Source organism: Protopterus annectens, chromosome 9.part0 (assembly GCF_019279795.1).
Source record: "Protopterus annectens isolate FY-2018-M chromosome 9.part0, PAN1.0, whole genome shotgun sequence".
In the NCBI taxonomy this organism is placed as follows: Eukaryota; Metazoa; Chordata; order Ceratodontiformes; family Protopteridae; genus Protopterus; species Protopterus annectens.
The window spans coordinates 877,024,501-877,039,330 of NC_056743.1; the positions used below are offsets into that span (position 1 = coordinate 877,024,501).

Consider the following 14,830-nt stretch of genomic DNA (forward strand, 5'->3'; position numbering starts at 1 on the left):
GTTTTTGTTTTTCGATTGGATCCTTAGCCTAGTCAGCATGTGATGCTGATCATACTGTCCATTGTATACTGTTTCAGTACACATTGCTAGTGCATTATTCTTATACATACGCATTGTTTTTGTGTTTCGATTGTATCCTTAACCTAGTCAGTATGTGATGCTGATCATACTGTCCATTGTATACTGTTTCAGTACACATTGCTAGTGCATTATTCTTGTACATACGCATTGTTTTTGTGTTTCGATTGGATCCTTAACCTAGTCAGTATGTGATGCTGATCATACTGTCCATTGTATACTGTTTCAGTACACATTGCTAGTGCATTATTCTTGTACATACTCATTGTTTTTGTGTTTCGATTGGATCCTTAGCCTAGTCAGCATGTGATGCTGATCATACTGTCCATTGTATACTGTTTCTGTACACATTGCTAGTGCATTATTCTTGTACATACGCATTGTTTTTGTGTTTCCCGCATCTTTATGTAACCAGAATTATGACCGCCCTAGGCCTCAAGTGAAAATGGACCTTCACGCAGCCGAACAACCTGGTCAAAAAATATTAACACACAGTTTAATACAAAAACATAATCAGTAATGGCCTGTGATTTGGAATACCTTAATTTCTCACTCCAGCACATGCCACTATAGACAGAGTAACTGGCCAGTGTATGTATTTTGAAATTATGCAAGTCACAGATGGCAGAAAAATGTAATTAAAGCAATCTATTGAATGATTTTATATGTTATGAAAAATATGCATGGAGATGCTGATTTCAAGTAAAATAAAAACTGGATAAGCACTGATTTATTCATTCTTTATTGAGGACTATTTTCTTCACTTGAGCATGGCATGATTATAGAAGGCATCTTTTAGTAAACGGCCCTCAGAAGGCATTGCACCATACATTTTACATGCTAGGTTTTGGTGTCTGTTACAGGCATGCCTATCAGTGTTTCAATCTACTACTTCAGTTTGTCTTGCCTATTGGCTCCTTCTGTGTATCTTTCATACCAATTTTAAATTATAATACAATTTGTAGGCACTGCTTCAAGAATTCAGTCTGCATATGATTGTTCTAAGATTCATATTTATAAAATACCAAGCCAATATATGATACATTTCCCAAGAATTACCTCCTGGAAAAAGTGTGTGTCTGGGTGTGTGTGTGAATGAGGGGTGGTAATATAAAAAGGCATATGCTTCCAATTTTGAAATTAATTTCTAAATTCCTGTACACCAAAGACTTGGTTGCACAATTTAAATTATGTGTTTCAAGGGATAAAGTGTTTTTAAATTATTTTGTTATTACCATTTTGATTAGAAAAGCTATCTATAATTTATTAACATTCACTTATACAGATGCGCAAAATTAAATATCTATATGTTTTCTCTCATTATTTGTAGCACTATACTTAACTGAAACAAGCTATAAGCTTCCAAAGACAAAAATATAGAAGCAATGATACTTGATGATTTAAAAGCAGGTTGTAAAATACTATGATTAAAGTACTGTGGTACAGAGACCAGGTTTTGAATTTTATTAGCTCCATTTATATACCATGTGAATTCAAACAAGCCAAGAATTCAGCCACACAGTTTAAAGCACATTTGCACATACCACAAACTCGCTTATAAGCACACACACATACCTTAGTTGAAGTGTACAAATGTTTTATTTCTTACCACTCTGCCTGCCACATCAGCAACTTATGTATGTAGTGATGATATGATCAGTAGCTTATGGACATTCCGCTTGTGTCATCAATTAAAATGAACTTGACATATGTACCCTACTCTCTAAAAAAATAACACTGACAGTAAACTTCACACACGCACTGCACAACAACACACATATACATGCACACATTAAAGAATTCAAGACTACATAAGAATTCTCCCAAAATTGCACTTAGAAAAAAACAAGATAAAACAAAACTAAAAAAAAAACTACAACCACGGACATTTCTTTAATTTCAAAATAATAAAATAAATGAAAAACTAAACTTCACAAAATGCACATAGAAAATCCAAAAGCAACCATACTAAAAATGAAATCCTCCCAAAATAAAACCCCACTCTGCAGCTAGCTAAATGAGGCCCACCGGTCCAAAAGTCATGAAGCACAAGGCTGTCCAGATCAGTGCCTGCACTACCAGAACATGCACCTCTTTTGAACCCCTCACTGACGACATGCATAAAGATAAATGGGAGTGTCAGACTACAACTGCACTGACCAGTAACAGGTGGTTCTGAGGGCTACGGGTGACAAATAAGTAACATAATTTAGGAATGTAAGCTTTATGGAGTAAAAACAAATGTTGACAAGAGACATAATTCCCCACAGTTTATAAATATATGAACTCAGAAAGAGCGTTAATGGAAGATCATTACTCCATTAAGTCTGTTTTTTCCTTCCATTTAAAGCATTTTAGTGCACTAGTTTATGGAGGCAGTCTATTAGTACTCAGTACTGAATGCTTTCTTAAAGCACACTACAATTTTATAAGGCCCTCAAATATTTTTTTCCAAATAAGCTATGCCATTTTCTGCTAACATGCTTAAATATACTTGGTGTTGCTACAGTTTCAGTCTGATGGTTGCTTTTCTCATTTTTGTAGGAGGGTCTTCCCCTGAAAAATACCTATATAGACAGTGAAAGAAACCCAGTAACACAGTAGTGCTCAAAGGCAGCTTGCAAAACTGGTTTGTTATCAAGCAAACTAAACAACATTGCAGAGGGCAGGAAAAAAAGCTTTGAGTGCAAAAGGTGAAATAAAGCTTTCCTGGCAACACAAGAAATGATACAAACATCGTGTCCATCATGGTCCCAGCATCATTATCGACCATCTCAGCACTAGTTTCAGAACAGCACATGCCATGTCTTTCCTCCATTAAGTGACCTATACAATCCATGTAGAACACTGCATTTTCAACGAACCAGTCTGACTGTATATTCATTTAGAATATGTGGCATCAACAGAAAACACCCACAAGGAGGAAATTAACTGCTGTATCATTATGAGAAGAAATATTATTTCAAGCCTGCACTTCAGGGTGCTATCATATGATTTACGCATCTTGTTTATTTTACTGGTAGAATGTAAAATCTCAACTCCAGGCATATAACAGATTGCACTTTTATCCTTTAGGACAGGAGAAGCATTTTATATGAAGGTACTGCTACCATTATCACTCTAAGGCTACTGTGCTCCAGTAAAAAAGCAGACTTCCCAAAAATCTTGTATCCATCTCAAGACCCTGAAAAAAAAGAAGTTATGTACTCACCATAAGGTTCCATCTGAGTAGTTGTACTTCATTTGTCTTCAACCTGTGGGTTATGGATGCATATCGGATCTGACATAGCCACATATCCAGCATCTGATCTAAGCTCCAAGCTCCTCCCTTTACTCATAATGCCCCCGTCCCCTTCCTCCCTTTAGATCGAGTTTGCTGCTCAACATATAACATACACCCAACCCAACAAGATCTTAGCACTACTGGCAGCCCAAAATTCCTGAGCCACAGCATCACAAGGGACACTCCTGGGATGTTCATCTTCCATATACATGCCCAGGACAATAGTGATAAGGTCGGGGGAAGGTTGAAGACAAATGAAGTACAACTACTTAGATGGAACATTATGGTGAGTACATAACTTATTTATCTGAAGTAGTTGATTTCATTTGGTCTTCAACCTGTGGGTCAGTGTCCCCAGCTACTAACACCTGGGTGGCCCTCATTGAAGGATATTCCGGAGCACGGCAGAGCCAAAGGATGCCCTGTTCCTGGATATGATGTCCAATTTATAATGTGAAATGAAAATATGGGATGAGGACCAAGTAGATGGAAACAGATATCATCCAGCGACACCCTGGACCAAAAAGTCGCCGAAATAGTCATACATCTGCTAGAATGTGCTTTTACCTGACCCGGAAGGGAAATTCCTTTGACAGAATATGCTTGAGTAATACATTGGGAAATCCAACGAGCAATCATCACCTTAGAAATTGGTTTCCCTAAAAAGGCATTTGAGTAAGAAATGAACAACTGATCAGACTTACGAAAAGTTTTTGTCCTGTGCAAGTAGAATCGTAATTGCCTGTGCACATCCAGCAGATGTAATTTATATTCACCCCTATTCTGAAAATTAGGAAGAAAGACTAGAAGATTGATAGTCTGATTAATATTTGCTTCTGACGCTACTTTGGGAAGAAAGGATGGATTAGTATGCAAAGACACCCTATCCTTATGAAAAATCATATACGGAACTTTGATGGATAGTGCTTGAAGTTCTGACACTCTCCTGGCAGAAGTAATGGCAACCAAAAAGGCAGTCTTCCAAGATAGATACTGCAAATCTACTGAAGCTGCAGGTTGGAAAGTAGGGGAGACTAAAGCCTGAAGCACTAATGTAAGGTCCCACGGGGGTGTAGGATCCTTAACCACAGGTCTGAGAAGAAAGGCACCTTTAAGAAAGGTCTTGCAAAGTTTAGAAGAGGCTAATTAAGTCATGTTTACCCCCACATGAAAATTGGAAATTGCAGTCAGTTGAACTTTGACAGTGGAAGAACTAGCACCTTGCTGAAAAATCCCCGCCAAAAACTCTAATAATGCGAACACAGGAGCAGTAAAAGGATCCAATCCCCACTGTGAAGCCCATACGGAAAACCGTTTCCACTTGCTATGGTATACATTCTGGTGGAAGACTTGTGAGCCGCCACCAAAATGGTTTTAACAGGAGATGATAAACCAGGAGTCCTAATAATCAGGGGAACTGGAGCATCAAGCAGTGAGTTTCAGACTGTCCAGGTCTGGGTGAGGAATCCCTGAGGGATGATAAATAAGATCAGGAACTGGATCCAATGTCCATGGTGGAACTACTAGATGAGACCATACAGAGAGAAACCAAACTTGGCGAGGCCAGAATGGGGCGATGAGGATCACAGTGCTCCTCAGTCTGCCAGGTATCTGACGAAACTTCAAGATGAGAGGTAGTGGAGGATAAGCATAAAGAAGACCGGGAGGCCAAGCATTAATCAGTGCGTCTCTGGGGGTTTCTCCCTGAGAGGGGTTCAGAGCGAAGAACTCGCTGCATTTCATGTTGGAAGGAGATGTGAACAGATCACAGCATGGATGACCCCACTTTAGAAAGAGCTGCTCTGCCACTGAAGGATTCAGAGACCAATTGTAAGGCATCAGGATAAATCTGCTGAGCCTGTCCGTTAGAATGTTGGACCATCCCAGGATGTGCGCTTCCACCAGAAAATGGCCGGTGGAGATCGCCCATTACCACACTCTCAAGGCTTCGCAACAAAGGGGGTAAGATCTGGTTTCTCCTTGTTTGTTGATGTACCAGATCACCGACATGTTGTCTGTCTAAATCGCAATCGTCCCTAGAGGAAGATGGGCATGAAGGGTCTGCAATGCAAGAATAAGCACCCTCATCTCCAGGACATTGATATGCAAATTGGTCTCGGATGGGGACCACGTGCCTTGAACTTTGCTTCATGAGCAATGCCCCCCCCCCAGCTGGGAGGCTTCCATGGTCACTGTGGTTTTGGAAAAGGAAGGAAGAAAGGGACATCCCCTGACTAGGTTCAGGGAATGAATCCACCACCAAAGAGAGTCCCTGCATACATGGGAGATTTGGATTGGATGAGACAATGGTAGAGCTAATAGAGACCACTGAACTGCAACAGTCCACTGAAGAATCCGCATGCGAAGTTCCACTATGGGTAATAGGTTGATCGTGGCCACCATAGACCCCAATTCCCTCAGTACTGTTTCTGCTGTCAGAACTTGGGCTTGAAGGACGTACCAATGTGTAACTTCAGACTGTGTACCCTGTCTGGGTGAGGAAAACTTTCATTTGGATAATGTCCAACTGAGGCCCACTGAAGTCTAGGATCTGAACAGGGGCCAGTGATGATTTGTTGAGATTGATGGTGATGCCCAGTCTTTTCACTAGTAAGAGAAAATAATCCCTGGCTTGGCAAAGTAGATGCTTGGAAGGGGCAGAAAAGAGCCAATCGTCCAGGTAAGGGAAGATGTGAATACCCTGAAGCCTCAGGTGAGCTGCTACTACTGCCATCACCTTGGTGAACACCCTGGGGCCTGTGGTGAATCCAAAGGGAAGGGCTCTGAACTGATAATGATTTGCTCCCAGCCGGAAGCAGAGAAATCTCCAAGAGTGCCTGTCCATCTTGATATGATAGTATGCATCCTGGAGGTCGATCGAGCACATCCAATCGTTCACCTGCAGGTAGGGCAGGATGGATTGAAGAGTGACCATCTGGAATTTCACCTTAGCTACTGACAAGTTCAAGGTGGATAGATCCAGAATGGATCTTATGTCCCCCATTTTCTTTGGCACTAAAAAGAACCTAGAAAAAATGCCTAATCCAGATTGGCCTAGGGGGACAGGTTGGATGACTCCTTTTCTTAGCAGCTTGTCTATCTCCAGAGCTGCTTCCTCCCTTTGCACGGGTGGAACATCTGGGAGGTAATTTGGTGGGAGAGTTGGTTTGATGAACGGGATGGAATAACCTCTAGATATAATTTGCAACACCAAGTGATCTGTTGTTATGGACTCCCATGCCACTAGGTGTAGCAATACGCGACCCCCAACTGCCTCCAGAGATGAGCAATCGGGCAGCTGTTCAGGGCTGCTGCACGAGTCTGTCCAAGAATGCTGTTGCGACCTGAAGTTTCTCATATCCGCTCTGCCTCTAGGACAGCATCTAATATAACCCCCTCTGCCTCTGGGTGAATATGAATCCTGAGTGTCCTGGGAAAATGCCTGAGACTTCCGGAAGCACATCTTCTTTGTCCTTCGCTGATTCCTATAAAAGGATCTTTGAGGGGAGGGTAAGCAGATCCCGATGGCAGAATGTGTCTTTCTTTCCTTCTCACTCTGGACCAAGGTCTCTCAAATTGACTTCCCAAACAGGGAAGAACCGTTGTATGGGAGATTTGCATTTGAGCTACCCCCAGGCACACCACACACAGAGTGTGACCATCGGCTGGGGAGAGCTTATGGCCACACTCTTTGCACTTTCTGAAACCTGATTTAGGGGCTTCATCCATGCCCCCCAGACACACACTCACTCAAGAAGAAAGAAAGAAGAACAGTAAAGGGAAAGAGAGAAACTTTTTTTTTATCTGATGACTGCCCGGGGAGGTAGAAAGATAGAAAAGTGAGAAAAGAAGTTAAGAAAGACAGCAAAATCTCCAAAAATGTACTCACAACACCCAATGGACTAGCTTAGAACTTGGACCACGATGCTTGTTTTTCTAGTGAGATCTGGGGGGGGCATTGTGGGTAAGGGGAGGAGCTTAGAGCTTGGATCAGTGGCTGGATATGCGGCCATGTCGGCTACGATACAGATCCATAACCCACAGGTTGAAGACCAAATTAAGTCAACTACTTCAGATCACTGGTTACTCTATACAAGCACAGCTTCCTGAAACCAAGATTGTTACATTAATACAGTTACATGAACCAAACACCGTTACCCAAAACTTTTGATATGGACTCTAAAGGCAAGTTTTTCTCAGCAGTCACCCAGCAGAGTCCTATGCAGCTGACACAAGATACCTACATCAGTACGATGAGCAAGCCTAGAAACTTGCTTTCACTTTTGCCCTCCAGCGAGCACAAATGGTGTGGAATGAAGTTAAGGAAATATTATACTGCACCTCTCACAGCTACTCCTCCCACAGCCACATTCAGTAGATAACTACTTCAGGAAGGTGCACTGCAAGTAGATTACAATTAGGGTGAGAAAGGTGGAAGCCAGATATGTACTGCAGGCATAATAATTCACAACTGAAGAAAGTAACCTATGTGAGGAGACATAGCCCTTGTAGTGAGTATGGCAAATGTACTGTACCAATGCAGAACTTCTTTAGGCTGTCTGTTTCTCTTTATACAACAACAGGCTCCAGAGCACAAAATCTGCCAAAGGAAGATGTGGGCCTGGAGACCACATTCAGCACAAAGCCAGCTACACATAGTACAAAAGAAAGCTCCTATCAAAGTGGAAAAAAGAGGAGGACAGTATATGTCTATTGCTCCTTTCGTCTGTCTTCTGTTATTTTGATGCCAAAAAAGTGGACTGCTGCAAGCAGTTTTAAAAGACATTTGTAAACAACTCCCTTTCCTTTCTTACTTCTAGAAAAGAAGAGCATGCAGGCCATTTCTGAATGGTTTGACCCTTTGCCAGTAGCTTCTGCAGATTCTGGGTATAATGTAGTTGCTCACTTTAGTTGCATCCATCAGCAAGGATAACTATCAAGCTGCCTAGATTCCGTCTTTCTCATATCAGTGTACCCTTTGTGGGGAATCTTTTAATTTTCACTAAATAGGCCGATATATTTACACATCTCCAAGACTTGTACTACTCATTTCTATGATATTTTGAGTTACATTCTTACAAGTCTAACAAACATGTACGTGGATGCAAAGACATGAGAAAGGGCTGCACATCTGTCATATTCTGCTGCAAGAAGGGGTAATCACAAAGGGAGGAGGAAGAAGAAGAAGGTGTTTTCTGCAAGCTTTAACAAGTCTGTAAACCAAGTCTGGCATGGCCATGTGAGGCTTTAAAAATCATAAGGGACCTGTTCTTCTAGTAGCAGCCTTTTCAGCAAAAAAAAAAAAAAAAAAAAAGTTTTTATATACATATGACCCTGGAACACTGAGAATGCAATGTATCTTGTTTGTTGACTTGAGAGAAGAGAACTTAACATTCTGTTCTTTGCACTATGTAGGTCCACCAAATGTCATACTTTATGCTGTGAATCTCTTGGTGTATCTCTTAGCGATCTGACCTAGCAAAATCATCAGCAAATGCATTTTGTTACTATAAAATGCACTGCTTGTAAGGGTGTTGTGCCAATAAGCACAGATTACCACTTGCACATTGTTTTCTTTAATTGTAGACATCAGCATATGCCCTATAACTTCTTCATGTAGTAGACTGCTTTTAAGCCATCTTGGAAGATCCTGTCTTTGTCTGGTCAGATATAGTGTTTAAGCGTCTGAAAACCATTCAAAATGGCTGTTTGCACTAGTACATTTATATGAAGAGTCCATGCCACTACAGTCCTTTCCCTGAATAATCAAAAGTCCATGCTTCAGCTCAGCAGAGATACCATTTACTGTCAAGTTCCTCCTTGTGTTTTTTGGGTTTGTAGAGATTTTGACATGCTAAGCATTCCTGGATCTGTTACTCTAAAGGAATTGGGGCACATGTTTTGGAAACATGAATCAGGAAAACAGAACACAAAATCATGACTATTTTCCCACAGTGCCTAATGACTATATCATAATTATGTGCAGATTACCCTGAGGAAGCACAGATATAGGGGCAGCCGCATCATCTGCAAAGCTTGCACAACCACAACAGTACTGCAGAGTATAGTGGTTGAGATTAAGGTAACAAAAGCCGCTTGGATGGGCAAAGGCAAGAAAGCAATGGTATCAGGACATCTGTCCAGTGAACTGCAGCAGCCTGGTGCAATTTACTGAACCTGATTATTACTTTCAGTGTGTCAAAAGGTTCAGGAAGAGGTAACTACTTCCTGCATGGGATCTGATCTTGTGAGTCTATCACTAGCAGATATTCAGCCAGGTTAGGGAAATCTCCAATTTGTTGTCTACAAAGTTATGATACAATAATTGCTGTGCCCCTTGTGAAGAACATGCGGCTACAGAAGTGTAGTAACCTCCTGCGGCACCATATGTTTTTGAAATTCAAGTAAGTACTGTGTAGACTGAAAGAGCCCACACAGTCCCCTTGGCAAAGGAAGTGAATCAGGTGCAAGGAGGGTAACATGCACATTGTCTAATGTTCTTTTTACTTTCCATACCTCCTGAACATCAGCAACCCCCATCCTGTTGGCCTTGAACTCCTTCTGAGGTACACAGACTTCAGAGGTCATTAACTTTGATTTACATGTGAGGATGTAGCCCTCCACGTGCTAGGTTTGGGGGTTGCCCCACAGGAATGTTGGGACATGAATGATGTTTGTGTAGAAATTCTTGTGCATGTGCAAGTGGTTAGTATTTTTACTACTTGTCAAGTTCTTTCTATAACAGGCGTTTTCTGTCCAAACAATCCATACAAGATCAGTCAAACAGTCTGTTCTGACTACCTCTAAGGTTAGAAGCCTGGGATCGATAGTCAAGACAAGATGCTGTGAAGCAGTATAGCAATAACCCACGCCTGGGTGTGGGTAAATCCCGCATTACCCACACCCAGGCGTGGGTTATTGCTATTATACTATGACATTATTTAAGAAAAGAAATAATTACTTTTCTTAAATAATGGCATTGTATAATGCCTCTTTGCTGCTCTTCCGCAGCTGTCTGGAATCCGCGGCAATTCTGATGTACTGCGCATGCCTACGCAGTACATCAGAGCTGTGGCCAAAAGCAACGGAGAAAGCAAGATCTCCGTTGCTTTTTACTGTTTCGCTATGTTAAATGGGTTTAACATAGCGAGACAGCTTTAAAATTATTTTAAAGCTGTCTCGCTATGTTAAACCCATTTAACATAGCTAAAAAGCAACGGAGATCTTGCTTTCTCCGTTGCACAAACCTGTCTCGCTATGTTAAATGGGTTTAACATAGCGAGACAGTTTAAAATAAGCAGCGGAGATCTCCGTTGCTTATTTTAAAGCTGTCTCGCTATGTTAAAACCATTTAACATAGCTTAGGTTTAAAAAAGCAACGGAGAAAGCAAGATCTCCGTTGCTTTTTACACACTGTGTCACTATGCTAAAGGAGTTTAACATAGCGAGACAGCGTTAAAAAGCAACGGAGATCTCCGTTGCTTTTTTTAAACCTGTATCGCTATGTTAAACTCTTTTAACATAGCGAGACAGTGTTTTAAAAGAGACTTATACTAATAGAAAAAGTCCGGGCGACCGGACCTTTTTCCATTAGTGTAAGTCGATTTACAACGTGCACGCTGGCCAATCAGCGTGCACGTTTTGGAATATTAATGGGGGGTCATGGTATAATGAGAGAGAACAGATGTAAATTCATACAGAATTTCATTACCCCTAGGATAGCATTTAGATGCTGAATGAGGAAAACTGACACTGGGACTATGGATAATTATATCTTTTGAGTAGAAGCCAACAAAAGGAAACCTGAGAAAGAGATGGGTCATCTATATATTTTGATCTCTTCATTCCCTCTCCTCTTCCTTCCTTATTTTTTTCATTTCCTTTATCAGCAGCATTTTTTTCTTTTTTTTTCGAGCAGCCATTTTAGGTTTACAAGAAAATAATAAGAAAGAGTCAAGACACTGCTCTGTTCTGCTTACTGTCAGAAGGACCCACTCCAACATTTCTGTAAGCTGCTTTTGTAAGTATAAACATAAATCACACTAGTTTCTGATGAAAGTTACCACATAAAATCACTGGAAAAATTCACAGGTAAAATATCAGTCAATAGTCCAGGTAAAGTGAATGGCAGGAAATGAGTAGTACTTTTTATGCCACACGTGCATTCAATTCAGTATGTTTCTTAGATGGTGGATTAGGCATTGTGAATAGACTGTAATACACAACAACCCACTGTAATGACATGATGTGGAGAAAGAGGAGACTTATTTTAGGAGTGTATGTGTGTGGGGGGATTGCCAGAGTTTGGGTGCAAGAATGGAAAAGGAATGGTCGGTACAGTGCAGTTTGGTTTGGGGTGTCAGTATTGAGGGTACTAACTGGGAGAGGTTGTGAAGGTTGTAGCGGGTGTTTTTACTATGGAGACTGGCTGTAAGAGATGGGAAGGTAGCTAGCTGAAATAGTTGCAAAAGAAGGTCCTCTAGAAGTAGCTCAACATTGTAGCAGAATGGTAACCATTTTTCTTTGGAAAGAGTGAAGCAGTTGTGTTTTGGGGGGGGGGGGGTGGAGGTATTGGAAATGAATTGGCAAATTTTGTTTTCAATGGACTGTGGAGTGGATGACTTTTTTCATCTTTTATTTTAACTTAATAAACTTTTTGTTTTTAAATTAATAAACCTTTTAATTTAACAAACCATTTGTTTTAACTTAATGAACCATGGTATAAACAAGCAATGCCAGCTTGAATCTTCTTTTCTTCTTAATAAGAATGCAACATGATCCATAAAATGGATCTTACATAAGAATTTTTGACAACAGTAATTCAAATGCTGATATCAAGTACAATTAGCATTACTTTCTATATTATGTGTACACACACACACACACATATATATATATATATATATATATATATATATATATATATACATATATGTGTGTGTGTGTGTGTGTGTATGTGTGTGTGTGTGTGTGTGTGTGTGTATGTGTGTGTGTATATATATATATATATATATATATATATATATATATATATATATACATATATATATATATACATACATATATATATACATATATATGTATATGAGTGGTAACCTGTATCTAGTATACAAGGCCTCCTCTGACCTAGTACTGATGGATTTACTGCACATCAGCAAGTCAAATATCATCAGAAATACTCAGTCTAGAGATCTAAACCTCTTCTGCAACATCAACAAAATGGTTTGGAAGGACAGGTATATCTCGCAGGGGATACCACTGCTCTGGAACAGACTCCTCAGCCACATAAACAAAGTTTATCCCTGTTTAAAGTCATGCACAACTTGGATTTATGAATGGGAAACAGAGAATTTGCCCCATGACATCCCCCTTTATTACTAATGGACAAAGGCAGCTCCTAAATGCTTTATGGCATGCATGGGTACACTCATATTATCTATAGTATGATCCCAGTTATTCTCATTAGATATAATATATAATTATTGACCATGGGATAGGTAAGGCAGTGTCTAACCAAATGGATAGTTTAATCTGAGCACAAAAAGGGATACTGGCTAGGCTTAAAATGGCCTACATGGGCAGCCAGCCTAGTACTTGCCTATGAACCTATATATATATATATATATATATATATATATATATATATATACATATAAATATATATATATATATATATATATATATATATATATAGATACACACACACACACACACACACACACACACACACACACACACACACACACACACACACACACACATATATATATATATATATATATATATATATATATATATATATATATATATATATATATATATATATATATATATATATATATATATATATATATATATATATATATACTGTACACATAAACACATGCAGTATTTTTAACAGGTACTGTAAAGCAAATATGCAAATCTTTACTTGCATTATTCAATGGCATGTACTCTGTACAGCTGTCATATACTTCTGGATGAATTATACTTAAAATGTATCTAATTGGTATAGTTTTTGAATTTGAGTACAACACAACATCCATGGCATTGGTAGTGCCTGAAAGAAGGTATTTGTGATAGCACACCTATCTACATATCAAATAAACAAGCAAGCAAATAAATAGTATGTATAGCTTGGCTAAATGCTGATATGATCCTTGATGGCACCAAATGGTGAAAACAATATTTTATTTGGCCTTACATTCTCCTAATTATCTTAAATATCATTCTAGGCTACACTAAAGTAAAAGAAGGCTAACAAATGCCAGTTATTACTGTTAAGACATTGGACTGTTGACATTTAACCTACCAAGGTTTCCATGCGCTATCTCTTGGGGCTCATGCCAAAAAGCAGAGCTTGACAGCTTGACTGCTGATAATTTAAAACAAGGTTAACCATCCCAAGGACAGCACAGATGATATGGAGTAGTGCGGTAACATAGCAGGATGAGAACATCATAAAGCAGAATCAGTTAATATTTGGTTTGTCCTTCACAAAATACAAGCAAATTGTTTTTTATCACATTCCACGCAGCTCTTAGATGCCACTGTATACCTGTTACCAGCACTGACTATATAAACCATTTAAAAACAAAAACACTAGTTTGTTTGATCATTTGCAGCAACATATTCTAGAATGTACTATGCAAGAAAAAAAGGACAACAGTAAGCAGAAGCATCTCTTTTTATTATTAGTCTCTGATTAACAATGCTGTAAACAGTGATTGTTAGATATCTTTTCGTATTTGTGTATAAAACAGCCAGCACTCGCTCTCTCATTACTATTTTCGGACACATATTTGCATGCCTATTTTTCAACCCTTTTCAAGTGAGTGGCACCCAGCTAGTCATCCAGTGCAGTGAAGTTGGTGAAATTCTACACGTAAGTGCTGGGTTCAATTCATTTTGTGTAAGAAGCTTGTACAACACCACAAAAGAGTCCATTAAATAAAATGTAACAGTTTACTTGACTGGGAAAACTAAATAGATACAAAGTGCAAGAATATTCCATTTTTCTCAGTCAAGTTTATGTTTGTTTAATAATTTATCGGTTCTAAGTAAGGCATTTTAATATATTCTGGGTATTATATTTTACATTTGCTACAATGTTATAGAGATCTATACACTACCTTTGGACTACTCATCAGATTTTGAAAACACAGGACATAAATACATACATACATACATAGGCTTAAAACTACAGAGCTCAGAAATGAGGAATGAGTTGGTACAAAGTCATATGACTCACAAACAGGACAGTTGTGAGCAGACATCAGCAGCATGTAGTATAGAATTATGAGTACAGAGGGTTAGTAAGACATTCAGTATTTAGGGCATACATATCCAAGTTAGGTACAGTAAAGCGTGAGAGGTTACAAGGAGGTGGAAATGCAGCATGCTGAGAGGAAGGTCTCCATCCCCGTTAACAACTAGAAAAGAACAAGAGAGAGAGAGAGAAAAGAGACA

At 39.4% G+C, this 14,830-nt stretch overlaps 1 protein-coding gene across 2 annotated transcripts in view; it reads right to left on the bottom strand.

Annotated features, from left to right (window-relative positions):
• Positions 1-14,030: 14,030 nt before the first annotated feature.
• The window catches only part of KIF5A (kinesin family member 5A), a 980,629-nt gene continuing 979,829 nt past the window's right edge, over positions 14,031-14,830 (bottom strand). For both annotated transcript variants that reach the window (XM_044083607.1, XM_044083608.1), the window contains one exon: positions 14,031-14,793. The gene's annotated coding sequence lies outside the window, so the exon portion shown is untranslated. The remainder of the gene's footprint in view (positions 14,794-14,830) is intronic.